The 17883-nt window shown below is 59.9% G+C and overlaps 1 protein-coding gene across 4 annotated transcripts in view; it reads left to right on the forward strand.

The window, feature by feature from the left end:
• The window catches only part of RXRA (retinoid X receptor alpha), a 100439-nt gene that overhangs the window by 42272 nt on the left and 40284 nt on the right, over nucleotides 1-17883 (forward strand). The window contains exon 1 of one of the 4 annotated variants that reach the window (XM_084494313.1): nucleotides 431-606. The exons of 2 other annotated variants lie outside the window; for them this stretch is intronic. The gene's annotated coding sequence lies outside the window, so the exon portion shown is untranslated. Of the gene's footprint in view, nucleotides 1-430; nucleotides 607-11670; nucleotides 11692-17883 lie in introns of those variants that run through there. One more of the 4 variants, XM_084494312.1, reaches the window with a different exon arrangement.

Raw genomic sequence — 17883 nt, forward strand, 5'->3', positions numbered from 1 at the left:
TGGGACTAGCCCCTGGTTTTGGAGCGTGAATTCCCCTCCATCTCCCCAAGACGTACGGTGAGGACAAGCCGGAGAAGGCTCCTTCCTACCACCCCTTTTTGATCCCTCACCTCCTGCATCCGCTTGCTCCGAGCTGCCTCCTAACCAGGCCGTTGCCTGAAAGCAGCGTGGGGCTTTGGGGATGTTTTGAACCCCAGGCTCGAAGGAAGCAGCAGCAAAGCTCCCCGGAGCTGCTGCCAGCTGCCAGCTGGGCGCTCAGCCCAGCTCCGGTGTCAGCGCGAGGTGCCGTTGAAAGAAGAGGAGGTGGGAAGCCCGAGACACCTGCAATTTGGTTAATAAATATTTATTCCGAGGTGACAAACGCTCTTCTGGATGAGACGGAGCTAGCAGAAGAAGGATTGCGAGGGAGTGATGACGGGGTGTGCTTTTGGAGACGGGTTTGCGGCGGGGATGTTGAAACGAGCAGCTGATGAGCCGAAGGATGTCGAAACCCGACGTCGTTTCCCGGGGTGCTGGGCTGTGACGTGGGGCGCCCAGCACGGGATGGAGAAGCTCATCCCGTGGGTAAAACCCCAGTCCTTCACTACCCGCTCCTAGGGGTACGAGGTAAAGGGGCAGGCTGGGAGCCCGGGTGGGTGCTGTGGGTGATAAAAGGGGCGAAGTCGAAGTGGTTTTTTGGGAAAGAGAAGGGGAGGAAAGGGAAGGAGGAGGAGCAGTGCCGACGGGCTGCGTGAGCTGCCCCGGGGTCTGGGGGGTGATTTATGGGGCCTGGAATGGGGACGGGGAGGGTGCCCCCGGCACCACCCAGCCCTTGCCCGCTCCTCCCAGGGAGATGGGAGATGCTGCGCTGGGTTCTCCCTGCTCCTGCGGGATGTGGGATGAGGTGGGGGTTCTGCACAAGATGGTTTCCCCACTGTGAGGCCTTCCTGGCACCGAAATCCCCCAAACCACAGCCTGCAGGCACTGCACTTCCTAAGCCAGCCTTCGGGGATACCTCGCTCAGCACCCCGAGCACCGGGGGCCACCCCTGCCCTGCTGCCACCTGCTCGCCTCTGCTGCAAAAGGGGCTCAGCGACAGCAAGGCTCAGGAAACACCCGGCCCCGGCTCCGCTCTGAGCTGCTTGGGGGATGTTTTACCCCCCCAGGAGCTCACGGAGGAGCAGGCGAGGAGCCGTGGTGCTGCTCGCCTGGGGACGGGGGTGGCAGCAGAGCCGGGGTCCCCCCCCCCACGAGGTGGTGGCGGTGGGGAGCTCGTGACCCGGGAGGTTAATCATAGAAAAGGCTGGCATCCGTTTGAGATTAGCGAGGGAAAGCTCGGTGCCCGTCTCGTCCCGGCATGTAACTTTAATGCCGAGATAATGAGCAACGATATTTATTTGTAAAAGATCCGCAGATAGCGCTGCCCGGAGCGCAGCCAGGAGCTGTCAGAGTCCCTCCCGTCCCCGCTGCTGCTCGGAGCTGTAACCCAAGAGCTCTCCTCCGATCGCTTTTCACGCTCCAGCTCCGTTAGCCGAGCGGGGCACGTGGTCCCCCGGGGACGAGGCTGAGATTTGCTGAAGCTGCCGGCGCTGGGGGCCGTGGCAGCGAGGGACGAGGCTGTGCGGGACGCCCAGAATCGTGTGGGGTTGTGAATTCGCTCTGGGGCAAAGCTCCCCGATGGGCTGAGTTCGTCTGAGTGAAAGCCTGGAGGGTGTTGGGGCCGGCTCGGAGAGTTGGGTGGCACACAGCTTTTCCCTGTGGCTGGGTCCTGTGGGGTTTGGGGATGGAGTCGGGGTCCCTTGGGCATCTGGGCTCCTTCAGACCCCCAAAGACCCCCAAAAAGGCTGCTCCTGGTTCCCCTCCTGTGCCTGTGCCGGGCTGGGTCAGTGCAGGAGGGCTGAGGGCTGCTCCCACAGACGTGCCCTCGCCTCGTGTAGCTGGCAGCGAGGCAGGCTGGGGTTGTACTTGCAGGTGGGTGTCCCTTCCTCATTAAGCCATCCCCCGGGGTAATTACTGGGTTAAGGCCTGACGAGATAACGCTTCGTTATTTGCGTGCTGTTGGGGGATTAGGAGCAGCGGGATTTCTCGGGGGGTTTAGCTCTAAGGCTGTCGGGCTGCCTGGCACGTTTGAAGGCCTTGGTGGAGGCCTGGGAGCTCTGGGGCACGGGGATGGTGCAGGTCACACCTGAGCCCGTCCCGGAGATGCTCTTAGGAAGGATTTGGGAAGCAGGAACCGAGTGAAATGCTCTTAGCCGGGCTGCCCTGGCCTGGTGAGGTCTCCTCCTCCCCGGCGCAGGCAGCGCGCGGCCGCCGAGCCGCGGGGCTGGAGCTGGCACCGGCGCGGGGAAGCAGGCGGGCTGGCCGCGGGCCAGGCCGTGCACTTGATCCAAACACAGCTGGAGCTGATCTGATGAAGTGAGAGGTTAAGAAGAGAGCATCTGTTATCTAAAGGGGACACGCAGTGGGAAACTGTAAGCTCTTTATTCTCCCCCCCCCCCCCCCCCGCCCCGCCCCGCCCTACCCCCTCGGTGCGGTGCATCATCCCGGACTTTTATTTCGTTGATTTATGAAGGAAGCCCGTGCTTCCGGGGCTGTAATGAAGTGCCACTGTGTGAGCTCGTGATAGCGGGCGAGGGATACAATGCCTCGCACATTGGCCGCCTGCTCGAGTGCTTTAGGATCTAGATAAGGCGAGGAGGGATTTTCTCCTGCCCGCCAGGGCTGGTGGCGGGGTGGGGACGTGGGGGAGCCGAGGGCCCGGGGAGGGATGCGGGAGCTGCTTGGCTCTGCAGGGACACACGAGGTCCCCAGGTCCCGTGCTGGAGTCCTACTAAGAAGGGAACTCTGTTTCCCCTTGCAGAAGGGCATTATTTTGGTGTTGCCTCTCTCCCAGATGCCCTCGTTGCCTCCCAGCCTCGTGCGGGGCGTCTGCGTGGTCCTGGAGGTGCAGAGGGGACCCCAACCCCTCGGCCGGGCTCCCTGGCTGTCACACGGTGTTGTCCCTGCACCGGGGTGTTTGTAGGGTCGATGAGGCTTGAGCATCCTTACCCTTGAAGCCACAGAGCAGTGTGCTTGGCCGTGTGCTGGTGCAGAGCCCGGGGCTGCTGGCTAGGGGGGGTCTTGTGGTGCCAAAATGCTCACAGCTCCCACACAAGGCCGTCATTTCCCAGGTTGTCATTTCCAGGCAGATGTGCAGAGAGCTTCTGGTGGCCTCCCCCTGGCGTGGTGACAACGCCAAGGGATCTGCTGACTTTCAAACGGGGAGCCTTGGGTGGGTGGAGTGGTTTGCATTGCCACCGGGCATCTCCGTGTGCCACGCGCCGTGAAGAGAGTCATCGGGGGCTCTGGTGCTCCTGGCAGCCCTGTCCCTGTCCCTGTCCCTGTCCCTGTCCCCGTCCCTGTCCTGCTGATATCTCCCGACCCCACTCATTCCTCTGCCTTCCCCCAGGGCCCAACTCTGCCCTCGGTTCTGGAGACAGCCGCTGAGCCTCCCTGCGCCCCAGCTGTGACACCCAAGCAAGCTTTTTAGGAAGAAATAATCTTCTTGTCACTCTAAGGACCGTTTTGAATACATAAACAGGATTATTCTAAGGTCTCAGTCCGTGGCTGTGGAGGAGCGAGCCCGAGATACGGAGCAGCCCAGCCTTTTGGGATGCAGCCCCGGTGCAGCCGGTGCCGCGCTGCGAGTGAGAGGAGGAGGAGGAAAGGGGCTAAAAAAAAAAACCCACCAACACCCAACCCTACGTGTAAATAAACTTAAAAATAAGAAGTGACAGAGATTATTTGCCGCTTAATGAACTAAAATGTCCAACCTCCCACTGAGCGGCAACGTTGTTTATAAACTACAGAGAGGGCTTTATTTTAATGGGCAGTAAATCTCATTCATCCCCAGCCCTGGCAGTCACAAGCGCGTGGGATTAATAGGCTCACCGAGCGAGGAGGGAGGCTCGCTGCCTCCTGGCGCTCCGGGCAGCATCTCAGCTCGGGGTTTTTAACTCCCTCGCCGGCGTTTGCTGTTCTCCTCCCTTCCTCCTCTCCTTCGTAATCCCCTTGGGTGCCGATAAAGCCGGGTTATCTGCCCAGGAAGAAAGGAGGATTCCGTCCCTGCGCCTCGGCATGTCGCATCCGCTCCCCGCTTGGTTTTGTTGATTCGCTTGGAAAATGCCCCCCCCCTCAGCCCCCTTTCGGTCCCTGGGTTGCAGCTGGAGGCCTGCCCGAGATAACCACACGCCTTCGTGCTGCTTTTTCCTAAAATAAAGCCTCCTCTCTGTAGCCTGCAGTCAGGTTTTGCTGGGGTGCCCCCATCCCGTTCCCACCCTGCTGTAAGTGGGACAGAACCGGGGTGGGTCCCTGTGCCAGGGGCAGATCCCACCGAAGACGCCCCCCCGGGGACAGTCTCCTGCCCCAGTGTCCCCCCTTCCCTTCTGATATTGTGTCCTGGGGAGGGACAATAACTTTTTGGGAGCTAAAACCACCCTGGATTGAGCCCTGGGCTCAGCTCTCTGTGTGCCATCCCTGCTGCTTTGGGGCCACTTTTGGGGCAGGTGGGAATTTTGGATATCCCTGAATTTCCCCCGGATGAATCAGGCGCCTCGAACACTCCTGCCCATAACTCACAGGGTGACGTGCTCCTAAGGCAAGAAAGAAAACAGTGAGTTATCTCTTCCAGTTTGAGCTTAATATCCATAATCTGCCATTAATCAAAGGAGGACTGTAAGATCCTTACTTAGGCCTAATCAGTGCATAATGGATTATCTACAGGAACTAATAAAAGGTAATTATCTATGCTTTGCAAGTTCCAATTACTGTACTTAGATGATCAATTAATTCTTGTAACAGTTTCACAGGTGCATTCGGTGTGACAGCCTCGTGCAGGCTCCAGGCTGAGCGCTGCGGGCGGCGAGGGCAGCGGCCACTGGGGTCGGGGCCATTTTCCAGCAGGAAAAGCGGTGCCGGCGATGCCGGGGGTGCCCAGGCCACCTCCACAAGGGACCGGGGCTGCTCCAGGTCTCAGCTTGTAGTTTTTCCTTCTCGTCTTGTGGCTGGCTACCTTCTGGACCTCACTAATCCGGCTGTGTGTTGGTGTCCCCAAAACTGCGCCGTGCTGGGGCGTGTTAGGGTGAGGCACCTGAGGTCCTCGAGCCATCTGCTGCGGGGACCTGGTGGGGACGCGGGGAATGGGTGACATCCCCCAGCCCCATGGGGCTGGGGCACAGGACTGGTCTCATGGCATGAGTGCAAGCCCTGGAGAGCCCAGAAATCCCAAGAGGCTGCAGCCCCTGGGTGCAAAAGGGGGAAAGAAAGCAAAGGGCAGGGGGGAGCAGGGCTGGGTTGGGGGAAAGGCTTCTCCCGGGAGAACCTGGGGCTGTGCAAACATCTCCGAGTCGGGGGGATCGTGCTCCCACACAGACCCAAAAGGGACCCCTGGGAACATTTCAGGTTGATTTCAACCTTTGCCAAGAGTCTCATGGCATGCAAAGGAACAGCTTGGAGCAAGAGCTCGTTTCAATACAAAGCTTCTTTCTAGAAGCAAAAAAGGTCGACATGGGATCTTCTGACAATTCCCATTGTTATTTCGCCTCTTCCCCCTAAACATGACTTTAATTCATCTGTGCGAGTCCTTTTTCTGGGAACAGCCTTGGTTTCGCTGACATTTTTGGTTAACGAGGGGAAAAGCAAACCCGCAGCAAAACAAAAACAAAACCCCAGCCCCCCCCCAGCCCTTCTCCTTACAAAGAGCAACTCCCCTCGCAGCTCTTGCGGTGACGATGTTGCGGGGCCTTTGCTTGGGGGGGGGGAAACTGAGGCACGTGGGGCGCTGAAATGTCAGACCTGAGGGCACAAAATGGTGCCAAGGAACGGGACCAGCCCCGAGTGCAGCCCAGGCAGCCCAGCGCAGCACCACCCGCGGCCCCATGCAGTCACTCCCAGCCTCTCCTCGCCCATCCTTCAGCCCTGCAGTGCGTGCTTCCCCGTGCCCAGCAGCCTCCTGGCCTCCTCCTCCACCTCTTGTGCTGTTGCTTTCCAAGTCCTGGTCCTGCAGCAGGGATCGGTTCCCTCCGTGCTGCTGCACGGTGCTGCCACACACCGCACCAAGCCGCTGCCAGGGCTGCCGCCGCCTCCTTCGCTGCCTTTTGTTCCTCTTTCTCTCTTTTTTTTCATCTTCCCAAGCAAGCCGCCACAGGCTCCTTCAAGCATTCCCCCGCAGATTATTCCCCTGTAACGCGACGACAATGCTGAAACTCCCGTTGCCCCATCCCAGCCTCCCTTTCTCCTTTTGGCTCCGCTTCTGGATTGTAAGGCCCAGGTCTGGGCACGTCGATCCCCGCCAAAAAGGTGTTTTCATGCCTTTGATTCCACCCGCGGCCGGATCCTGGGGGCTGTGCAGATGGGAGGCACTGCCCGCGGGCACGGCGCACGCTGCGGGACCTGGGCGCAGGAGGGCAGGCACACTGAGGGGGCTGCAGGACCCCAAATCCAGCCCCTTGTATGCTTGCAGTGAGCAGAGTTGCTGCAGGACCCCAAATCCAGCCCTGTGTGATGGTTGCAGTGAGCAGAGTTGCTGCAGGACCCCGAATCCATCCCCATGTCTGGCTGCAGTGAGCAGCCCTGGGGACACTCATGCCATCAGGCAGCGGTTAGCGTTAATGAACCTAATCCTTCAGATTGCCCTAATCGTAGGAGCTGGTTGGTAAAATAACGACTAAAAAAAAAAAAAAAAACAACGAAAAGAGGCTGATCCACCCTATTTGACGGGATTTGCCACATTTGCAAAATTGCCCAAGTCTCATGGGGTCAACAGGTGTGGAAGGAGACCGATGCAGAGCACGTTCACAAATTGGGAGCACATTTACGAATTGTGAGCACATTTACAAATTACAGAGCACGTTTTACAAGTGCCACACTCGGTAACGCAGAATCGCTGCTCGATGGGTGCCCGGCAGTGGGCAAAGCCCCAGACCTGTGTGTCCGGGTTGGGAATTGTGTGGTTTGGCAAAGCCTGGCTCGGCAAGGGTCGCATGCAGACAGACACACCTTACGGACGGCCTTTGTGGTTGTTTGCTTGCTTTGTTTGAAAAGTGAAACCCAAGCCTCTTCCCTGTGGTTAGATCCTCCCAGCTAAGCGACTTGGAGCTTACAGAAGTTGCTGGAGGAAGAGAAAGGACGCTGGACGCAGCGTAAAGCGAGAGCAACCGCCCTCACCGCAGCGCTTTCCGACCTTTGTTAACAAAACCCTCGGCGCTCTCCGGTTGCTTCGGACTCGTTTTCCACCACAGTTCTTTTCCAAGCCAACATCGCCGGGTGTATTCCTGCTGCTTGTTATTTAAACAGTGCCGGAGGTGCGCCCAGCGCCGTGCAAACACAGGGGAAGGAGAGGGCCTTCCCCGGAGGAGATCTCATTATAATTCGGAGGGTTTCAGGAGGAGGAATTAAGGCTGAGGTGCAAGAGGGGAGCTGCAGAGGTCGGTGTGAGAGCAGCAAGGCAAAAGGACCGGCTTTGAACGAGCCTTTGGAGAGGTCCCCACACGGTCCTTTGGCTGGCACGGGGGGGTGTCGGTCTTCAGCGAGGTGGGTGACAGGAGGAGCGTTGGCCCTGCCACAGCAGATTAAGGCAGCGCTCCTTCAAACGCCGCCGTCTGCCTCTGACACCGGCGAGGACCAAAGGCTTCGATATGAAAAGGGAAAAACAATCAAGGACTTGTGCCACCCGGTAATGCACTGACCCAATTGTGCACTGCTGTGTAAGGGGAGAGAAATTCCTTCCTGACCCTTGTGCTCATCAGTCTATGCCCTGAAGCATGAGATTTGATTTTCTTTATCTGGCTTTCCGTAATTGCAGATGTCGTGTTTGGTACTCCCTGTATCCCACCCCTCGGAAATGGCATCTGCTACATTTAACTCAATGGACCTTTCCCTCGGGGAGCTGGATCCTGCCTCCTTTTCTGGGCAGCGCCTGGGAGGAGGGCAGGGGACCTGCTCCCACCGGGCTTTTCCCCCTGCTACGTTTCCCTGGTGGCTGCTGGCTGCTCAGCTGGGGAGGACAAGTGTCCCCCCATCACCAGTGGGCTCTCCCCATTGCCACCAGCCTTGGGAAGGCTTTGTTCCCACCCACAGAAAGGATTTGGAGGGCTTTAATGGATGTACAGCTATTTCTGAGAGTCACGTGGAGTTGTTGTTGGTGCTCCCTTGGAGAGAGAATTGGGCAGAGAATCTGTTTTTTTTGGTTCATTTTTCCCCAGCTCTCCAACGCCAGCAGTGAGGGTCATCCAGCCTCATCTCACCTGCCTTTCTGCCGGAGTGGTTTGGGATTGAGAAGGGGACGGGGAGGGGGTGCAGAGCCCCGTGCAGCCCCCACCGACCCGCGTCGATCGCGCGCCTCTCGGTCCTGCCCGCGCCGGGGCGCGCGGCTCGCCGGCCTCGCCGAAAGAGTTAACGGCGCTCACCCCTCGGAGCTCGGGGAAGTGGAATTAGTCACGGCCTTCAGGAAAAGTGCTAGGCAGGTTATAAAAATGACTGATGAGCGCGAATCAATAATGGAGGTAGTGTTTTCTGGGAACACCAGGCGCGAACGGAAAAGCACATCAGCCCGGGTGGCGCGCGCCGTGGCGTGCCGGGCTGAGCACACCTGGAAGGCGTCCCTGTCCCTGTCCCTGTCCCCATCCCTGTCCCTGTCCCTGTCCTCCTGCACCTGGCTTCACATGCCTGTGACTCTCCAGGGGATAACAGAGGGTGGTAGTGATGGCAAAGCAGGGCCCTGGGGAAGCGGGGTGTTTGGTTCACGTTCAGGGTGGCGTTTCCGCAGCACTGCAGCAGCTTTGGAGGCCACGTTTCCTTTTCCAAAGTGGCATTTCTGGGAAGGAAATGGCCTTCTAATTAGATGGCTTGAAAATCTTTGCCGTTGCTTGTTACAAATGCATTAATCAGCCCATACTGAAAGAACGGCAGAGCAAAACAGACACTGTTATTATTATTTATTATTTAGATGTGGATGATTAATCCCTTCCTAGTCTGGACCATGTTCAGAAGGCAACTTACGTCCCAGCGCTGGTTCTCTGAGCAAACCGACTTTTTCTTTCAGTGACGGTCATTCGTTGAACCCAATTAAAAGTTGCAAAAAAGCCTTCTCTGCAGCTTTCCTACAGGTGGGAGCAACAGCCCACTCGGCACGAGTTTGTAGGCAGCGCAGGCTGCAGCCTTGCATTGGCCCCATGCAGCTGGGTGGGCTTGTGCAGCCCCTTTGCTCTGGCAGCTGGAGCTCCCGTGGGTGTTTCTCCTTGCTGTGCACTGACAGAAATCCCTGGGGGCGCAGAGAACAAGCACCCATCAGGTACAACGCTGGCAGCATTCACCTGGCAGAGCGTGGTGCTGGCAGTGGCTTGGGAGGAGCAGTGCTGTGTCTGCTTGGCATCCCGGGGCTGGTGGCTTTCCCAGCGTGGGAGCACATTTCTGTTAATGCGAGCTTCCCAAATTGGCCTTCCAAATGTCCTGGATGCCAGGTGATCTCCAGGCACCGTGGCCAGGCGTCCTGCTCCCTCGTTTTGGATGTGGTTTTGTTCTGAGACGATGCCTGGTGCGGGTACTCCGTGGCTGGCATCGCAGCTGCGTGGCTTGGCCCTGCTGGACGTGGTGCCAGCACCGTGCACGGCTGTGAAAACACAGGCACAGATCCCTCCGGGGTCTTTACATCTTATTTTTGCAATACCAGCAGGTTGTGGGAGCGTGCGAGGACCCATTCCTGTGCCGTGGGAGCAGGCTGCAGGCTCTGCTTTCGCTGCTGTGTTTGCCTAGCCATTTTGCCACCTCTACATGGACGCAGGCTTCAGGTGCCCCTCACGTCTCCAGATCCCTCTTCGGGTGTGCCAGGCGCTGTCCGTCACGGCAGGCAGCCCTCCAGGCCCTCGGGAGAGCCAGCTCTTGGAGAGCGGGTGCAAGAGGTTAATGGAGGACGAGGGTGATGGATACGTGGCGAGAGCTCATCGGGGAGAATCGCATTCCTTTGAGGAAATCGATAATCTGGGCTGCTTATGTTGCTAATTTTCAGCAGGTCATCTTCATCACGCCTGCTGGCTCGGGTTGTGCGAGCGGGGCCCTGCCGGGCAGCTGGAGGTGGAGGTTTGAGCTGCGTATTGCCCGTGTTACCCAAATACAGCCGGAATTAGCAGGGCTGGTCTGAGACATTTGCTCTTCTTCCTCCCTCGTCGGGTGGCCTTATGGCATGGGTAGGAATCTTCCTGAGCCCTCCGTGGTATAAAATGCAGCAAAATGGCAAATCCTACAGCACAATCCCAAAAGCACCCGAATTAGAAGCTCCAACTCCAAATGCTCTGAGAATTTGGTAAAACACTTCAAAAAAAAAAAAAAAAAGAGAGGCCAAACCAACACCAGCCCCACACCCCAACCCCTCATTGCTGTCAGCTGAGGTTGCACCAAGTGACAAGCGTGGTGCTGTGGCTGGTGGCAGGCACAGGGACCCATCCCTTGGGCTGTCCCATTTGGTTTAAAACCTGGAAGAATTTAAATTGTTGTGGAAGGGATGCTCCAGCTGCAGGCACCTCTGGCAGCCTTTTATTCAGCATCCCTGGCTTCGCTTTCACCGCACTGAAGAAGTTTGCATTTTTTTTTTGCGGTTTTTCTCCATGTTTTCCCTTCGTTGCGAGTGGAAAAAGCAGGGCACACGCCACGTGGGTTGGAAGTGCCACCGGTGCAGCCTCCCCGTTTCCCACCCCTCGCTACGAGGACTCTGTGTGGGGAACATTCTGGGGTGCCGCGGCTCCGGCCCCCAGCGCAGCCCCTCCGCCGCCACCTTCTTGGGTCCCTGCTGGCGCCACGTCCCCGAGCAGGCGGTGGCACGGCTCCAGCCTCGGCGCTAACGAGAGGGCTCCCAGTGGAAGTTAATCATTTGCCATCCCGAACGGTGCCGGGGTTTGTGTGAATCCCTCGCTCCCGCAGATGCGTTGTTCTGTGCTCGCCCGGCGCGCTCTCGCCGAAAGCTGCTACACAAAATGTTTTGCAACAAAAACCCCAAACCACATGAAAGTGCTTGAGTTTCACATTTCATTATAACCCCGAATTCAGGTTTGCCAAGAGTTTCAGTGCTTTTACGAACCTTTCCCATGAACCTCCAGCAAAGGCTGCCGCTTAACCTGGTTTTGATGAAGAACCAGGTGCGACCCCGCCGCTTTTCAACAAGTTTCGAGGTTGGTGCAATCCCAGAGCTCGGACCCAAAATCCAATAGGGTTTGCGCGGAGGCCTGCGTGCCCCCTGGGAAAGCCAAGCAGCGCACACCTGGGCGCAAGCTGCAGTTCCCCATGGGCATGGGGCCACCGGTGCTCGCTGGGCAGTGCGCCCCGAGCCGTGGCACCCAGTGGGTGCTGCTGGGGACCCTGCAGGCATCGCGTGCGCTGGGCTGTGGGTTGGACACGTGTCACAGCGTGGCCACCAAAGCAGCTGCCATCCCTCGGTGAGTGCTGGTGCTTTGCACGTGGATGGGGCTGGAGCACGGTCCCACATTTGCGGTGCCTTGGTCACCGCCGCGGCTGCTTCGCTTTGGAGGAGCTGGGGATGGGCCCAGGCTTTATTTTGGGAACAATTCTGCAAAAATCAGGGGTGTGCAAGAAGTTTGAGAGCCAAAAAGCCGTGCCGGTGCCGGGCAGGGTGGGAATTGGGCTCTTTCTGAGGGCCTGGCGCGCGGCGAGCCCAGCCTGGGGATCGTGCGTATTATTGCATCCACACGCGCGTTGCTTTTTCGGCAGCGCCGGCTTTTCCTTTCTCCAGCAATTTCCTGAAATAACGTTAGGGAAATGTGAAAATCTTGAACTTTTGAACCTCCCCGGAGGACGGCGCGCAGGGGGTGGGTGGTGGCGGCAGGAGGAGGGGACGCCGGCCTGCTGGCTGCCGTTTATTTTGGCTACGGGGCCTGGGGGTGTGCAAGAGGGGGGGTGGCTCGCCGACCCCCAGCCCCACGGAGGAGCCGGCTCAGCGCTGCCCCTTATTAATGGTCTCTCTTCGGTGGGTCGCGGAGGCGAGGAAGCCAGAGGAAGTTTTCTTTTGCTCGCAGATGCCGGGGAGCAGAGGGGGGGTGCCCGGGCTGGGTGGCGAGGGCAGGGGGTGACACGCGGGGTGATGGATGGGACCTGGCTTTTCGGGCAGGCTCTGGGCGCGGGGAGCTCTTGCCACTGAGGGAGAGCGAGAGGGGAAAAAGGGGCGGGTGGGGGGGTGGGAGGGGGGGGATACGGTGCGCCTGGAAAGTACTTTTCCCTCTGATGAACTTCAGAGGCGCATAAATCACTGCCAGGCTGCAGCTGCGAAGCATGTGACGCTGGCAAATTAATGGGGCTTCGGAAAACCGCCGCGCCGCCGCGCTCCCCTCCGCGCCTCTTAAAGGAGCAGCCGGCAGCCAGGCGTGGGAATGGGGCCGGCTGCTGGGTGCTGGGGGCTGGGGCTGGGTGCTGGGGGTTTGGGGTTGGGAGCTGGGGATGGAGGATAGAGGATGGAGGTGGGCGTTGGGTGCTGGGGCTGGGTGACCCTTGGGCTTTTTTGCGCAGCGGGGACCCACGGAGGATGGAGACGCGTGGTGGGGGATCCCCAGGGCGTGCCAAAATCTTACAGTGGCTGGGGTGTGTGGGGTTTGCAGTTGAGGTGGGCATCGTGCTGGGGCTCAACGCTGGGTTGCTGGGTGCTGTAGCAGAGGATCCAGAAGCATCTTCCCCATGGTGGCATCGAGAGGCCACCACCACCTACCAGGGCCGGGCACCTGCGCCCCCAAGGCGCAGCCATCCCATGCAGGCCTTGCAGGCAAACTGCTGTGGGGCAGGAGGGCAGCCAGAGGCTCCCAAGAGCTACAGGGCCAGTACCCGAGCCCCAGCGTGCTGCCTGCCCCCCTCACCAGCTCCCTCCTCTTCCTCGCTCCCCCTCTGCACAGCAGCGGAGGAAGAGGAGAGGAACCCAGCGCTGCAACTTCTGCCCAGAGCCGCTGGCACGCAAGAGGGGGAGGGAGCCCAGCCACCAGCAGAACAGCTAAAAATTACTGAATACTTCCCTAATATAATTAGGTTTCCATGCAAGCAATTGCCTTAATTGCCAGAGGGCCGTGGCACGGGGTGGGGGAGCCAGCCCGGGCTCACGCTTCCTCACCCAGCACCCTGGTGCTGCGCTCGGGCCGGACCCAGCACCTCCTGGGGGTTTCCCAGGAAGGCTGGGGTGAGGATTTGGCCCACACCGAGTCTCTTTTTGTCGGGGGTCTCTTTTTGTTCTGCCTCTGCAGCTCGGAGGCTGCCTGGGCACGCTGCGGTTTCAGTCAGTGTTTGTTTTCCAACTGCTGTTGGAGCAAGGAGAGTTAGGCAGGCAGGAAGGGAAGGAAAAAAAAAAACACACCCTGAGCCCTCTGTGTGATTTACGTGGTAAAGGAGATAAGTGGGGATTTAAAGAGAAGGGGATCTATAATGGAGATGGGCGTGTAACGTGAGCGCGGATCCAAACAGAGATCGTAATCAGACGTGCTAGGAGAAGCTGAGGTTATTAATGAAACGTCTCGGCTCTTGGTCAGCTCAAGGGGAACAGCCTCGCCGGGCTGCTGCCTCCCTGCCCGGGCTCAGGGTGCTCGGGATGGGAACCAAGAGCGGGGTTAGAGACGGAGAGGAAGCGTGTGAAGGAAGCGCCTGTTTTTATGGCGGCGGTGCGATTGTCTCCTCCGTAACCGGCCCCAGAAGCTGGGCGCTGGCAGAGCGGCTGATGACCCTGGAGGAAGGGCCCTCCCCAGCCTTCCTCACGTCCCCCCTCCTCCTCTCCTGCCCCTTGGGTGCGGCCGCTGCTCCTCGGCTCTGGGCAGTTTACACCGCGCGCGGCACTGGGTGGAAACGCGGAGCAGCCTCAGCCACCTCCAGCCCTGTGTCCGTCCGTCTGTCCATCAGGGCAGGGAGTGCAGCTCGCTGTATTTTTGGTGGGGCTGTCCCACGGTGATGTATGGCACGCTGCGTGGCCTGCAAAGTGCCCAATTCCCCAAGTGGCACCACGAGGGATGCACACCAGCACGGGGCATTCCCCGTGCGCTCTTCCACTCGTCCCCTTTTAGCTGCCTCCATTGGGGTATCTTCATCCATCGGGGTTCCTGGGCCACGAGGACGATGCTGGCAGTGCCCAAGGGGTTAACGTGGGGCTGCTCTGCAGCTCCGGCATGGAAAGGCTCTGGCTTGACACGAAGAGAGAAATTTTTGAAGGGTTATTCCCCTTCCCAGGCCCTGGCTGTTATCTGCGGGCTGACAAAACGCCTGGAACGCAGAGACCCGCTGGACATTGACCTGGCTGCGCTGAGCTCAATTAGCCAGGGCTATCTGATTGGCCTGGACGCAGCCTAATTAGTTTTGGATTGGAACCAGGAATTCAAACCCAAACGCCGCTCGCAGGCAGAGCATCCTACGCTGCGACCCGCCTCGGGGAAAAGGCTTCCCGGGGCCTCTTCCCTGCCCTGGGAAGGGGGAGCCACCCCCAGATGTCCATCTATCCATCCATCCCTCCTGCCAGCCTCAGGGCTGGCACTTGGAGAGGAAAACCTCGGGGTGGGGACGAGGCTCCCCTCCTGCCCAGCACTTGCTGCTGAGCCCCGGGGGGGGCCACGTAAGCCCGGCAGCAGCTTTTTGCTCCGGAGGCGCAGCGCGCGCTGCCTGGCGGCCGGCAGGAACTCGGAGGCGAGCTGGCTCTGGCAGCTGCCGTCCCTATCTCCTCTGGCGCCTTCCTGCAGCACGTAGGCACCCAGTTCTCAGGCTCCTTCCCCCAGACCTCCAGCAGCAGGGGATGAAGCGGGTGGCACGGCCCCGAGGCGTTGGGCTGGCTGCGCACAGCGCTCTGCGTGCCGCTGGAGCTGGCACGGTGGGACAGGGCAGCAGCTCGAGCACCCCAGGACCCGTGGCTCGCCTCGGGTTTCCAGCTTTGCGCACTCAATGGTGGTGGGGAAGGACCCCCAGGGCTCTCTTCTCCAGCCTGGCAGGACGGGAGGGGGACACTTCTGCAAGGAGAGCTGGAGAACGGTGTCCCCAGGGGCTGCCCGCGTGGTTCCCGGCCTCGCCATCACCTGCTGCAATCCAATCCAGTTCCCCCACCGCGGAAAACCAGTTAGAGCCTCCTGGAAAACCAGTTAGCAGCGTCGCCTCTCCTTGCCCACGGCACAGCCGGCGGCAGGGCCGTGTTGGGGCGTTAGGCTCCCAGCTGCACGCCGGCAGCAAGGTGCCAGCCAGGCTGGATCAATTAGAGCCCGTTATGCCAACAAAGGACTGTAATTATCTCCGATCGGGATTAATGCACGGGGCTGTGTAACACAAGCCGGCTGGACACCGCTCTGCGGGCCGTATTTGCTGGGAGCTGGCCACAGGCTTGGGGTTTTTAGGTTTTTTAGGGTTTGGCTCATGCCAGATGTCCCGCAGGGAGGATCCCCAGAGGTGCCCGGCCGCACTGCTAAAGGGTTAAGGCTGTGCGGGGCGCGGGTGCTCGGGTTGCCCCTGGAGCAGCCTCACCCCTGTAAGTGATCTGTTTGCAGGAGGGGAGGGTGCGTGCCGAGCCCAGGGCTGGGCATGGGGAGCTGGGGAGAGCTGGGCTAGCTTTGCCTTCGGTTTGTAGGATCAGGCCAGGGGCGCAAACCCGCCTTGGGCTCCGTGGGAGCCGGGCAGCACCAGCAGCATCCTCCCCTTCAGCTGACGTCCAAAAGCAGGGTGCTCTCCATCCAAGAGCCCCCTCAACCAGAGCTCTCAGCCTGGCTGCGTCATGCTCTTTTTCCTCCTTTTCTCCCTTCACTTTGGAGAGGAGGATTTGGGGTTTGGAGCAGGGGCTCCCCCCCAGAGAACGGAGGCAGGCCAAGGGCTGCTTGCTCTGTCACCCATCTCCTCTCCATGCACCAGGGGAGCTGGGGGGACAGAGGGGACAGAGGTGATGCCCAGCACATGCCAGGCACACAGCTTGTTGTTGTGGGCCCCGGGAGGTTCAGCAGGGGACAAAACTTCTCCTTTTCTCTGCCGGAATGAGCCTAATGCTTTCAAGCTCCCCTTGCATCTCTCTCTGGATCCTGCTTGGTTTTTCATAGCTCAGAGCGTAGCACCCCCTCAAGGACAATTAGATCACTTCCAATTTGCCCGTAAGCCCATAAAACTGCAATTGAATGTAATTAAAAGGCCATAATGAGCTCCAGCAACCTGCGGGACCACTGCGCGTTCGCTCTCACCGTGCTCCTTTCGGAGAACGGGACAAAGTCGGGGGGGACGCGAAGGTCAGCGTGTGCCGGGGAGGGTGAGGATGAGGATGAGGATGAGGATGAGGATGAGGATGAGGATGAGGATGAGGATGAGGATAAGGATGAGGATGAGGATGGCTCCTTGGCCAGCAGGGCCCTGGTTGGGACGGGCAGAAGGGGAGCACCCCTGTGCCACCGCGTGCCCGTGCTGGTGATACCCATCGGGGAGGGCAGGGGGCTGCAGGGTCCCCGGGTGCAGCTCTCCATCCTCACCAGAGTTTCTTCCCCCCTTTGGCAGCTTTTGCTGCCATTCTGGCTGCACCGATGGGGCAGGGGATGGTAACAGCCATGGGGGCTCAGCCCTTGCGCTTCGGTGCTGACGTCTGGGTCCCCAAAGCTCCTTTTCGGGGGTGCCAGAGCCTTCCTGTGGCATTTTTGGGCAGCGAGCTGGGTCCTGGCCGGCTCCTGCGCCCCAGAGCTCGTAGGGCTGCCTCTCCCTGCGAGGGCACGAGCTCCAAGGAGCCGCCACGCCGAGTCCTCCAGCAAAGCCCCGGCAGCCCCGCTGCCTTCCCGGTGCCCTGGGCAGTCGGCACTTCGCTGCCCCTTCTCACCGCCTGGCCCTGCAGCGGGTTCCCAGGCAGTAAATTAGGGGCGCTGACAGCGGCACAGAGCGCATTGTGAGCGCGGGGACGGCGGCGCTGGCCCTCCGGGGCTGAAACAGGAGCCTGCAATTTCTCAGGGCTGTTGTGACATCTTTGCACAAGCGTGTGATTGAGTCACATTTGCTTTCTCAGCAGAATCCCTTGTTTGCCTGGGTGCACCCCTCCTTCCCTCCCCCTCCGCCCCCTTCCCAGGCTCGGGCAGAGCCCGCAGCCCGCTGCACCCACCCCGTCCCCCCCCCACAGTTCCCCCCTTTTCCCTTTCCAGCCGGGGACCCCTCACACTTTCCATCTGGCACGTTCTCCTGCTTGCTCACGCTTCCTGCTTTCGCCTCCTCCACCCACGGCACCCGCGGAGGAGGGCGCAGAGGCTGCCCCGTGTGTGTCAGGGAGCTGGGGGGGGGATGCGAACCGAAATAAATTTGAGGGGCTGCCACGGGTCCCCGCGAGTGGCGGGGGCCGGGGGCGCAGCGGGCAGGAAGCCGGGGAGGGCTCGTGCCGGAGGAAGAGGCGTTGGTAAGCGTTTCCTCCGGTGACACGGCGGCTCGCGGGGAGAGCTGCTTCTGGAAAATTCCTCTCCGAGTCCTCCCCCCCCTCGGAGATGGGGACGGCCCCCGCGGGGCTCGTGGCTGGGCCGGTGGCTGCGGGAGCCAGGCTGCGCTCTGGCGGGGGCTCTCCGTGGGTTTTTAAGGCAAAAAAAAAAAAAAAAAAAGAAGGCAAAAAAAAAAAAAAGGTGTAAAATGAGCCCTGCTGAGGACGAGGTGAGGATGCTTGGGCAGTCCAGGGGGGGCTCCAGCAGAAAACGGGGTGCGAGCGGGGTGAGCATCTCCCAGCACGGCCCCCGTGGGGCTGCAGGGTGGGCTACCAAAAGCTGTGAGCGTTGGCGAGCCCTCGCTCACCCCCAGGGAGGTGGGAGGGGAAGGGCTGATGTGTCCGCAGGGCAGAGGAGAGGATTAATGGGATGGAGATGGAGTGGTTCTGCCTCGGAGAGCCCCAGCCCCCTGCTCGCTGCGGCCCACGGTGGGATC

Source organism: Aythya ferina, assembly GCF_964211825.1.
Source record: "Aythya ferina genome assembly, chromosome: 20".
Lineage (NCBI taxonomy): Eukaryota > Metazoa > Chordata > Aves > Anseriformes > Anatidae > Aythya > Aythya ferina.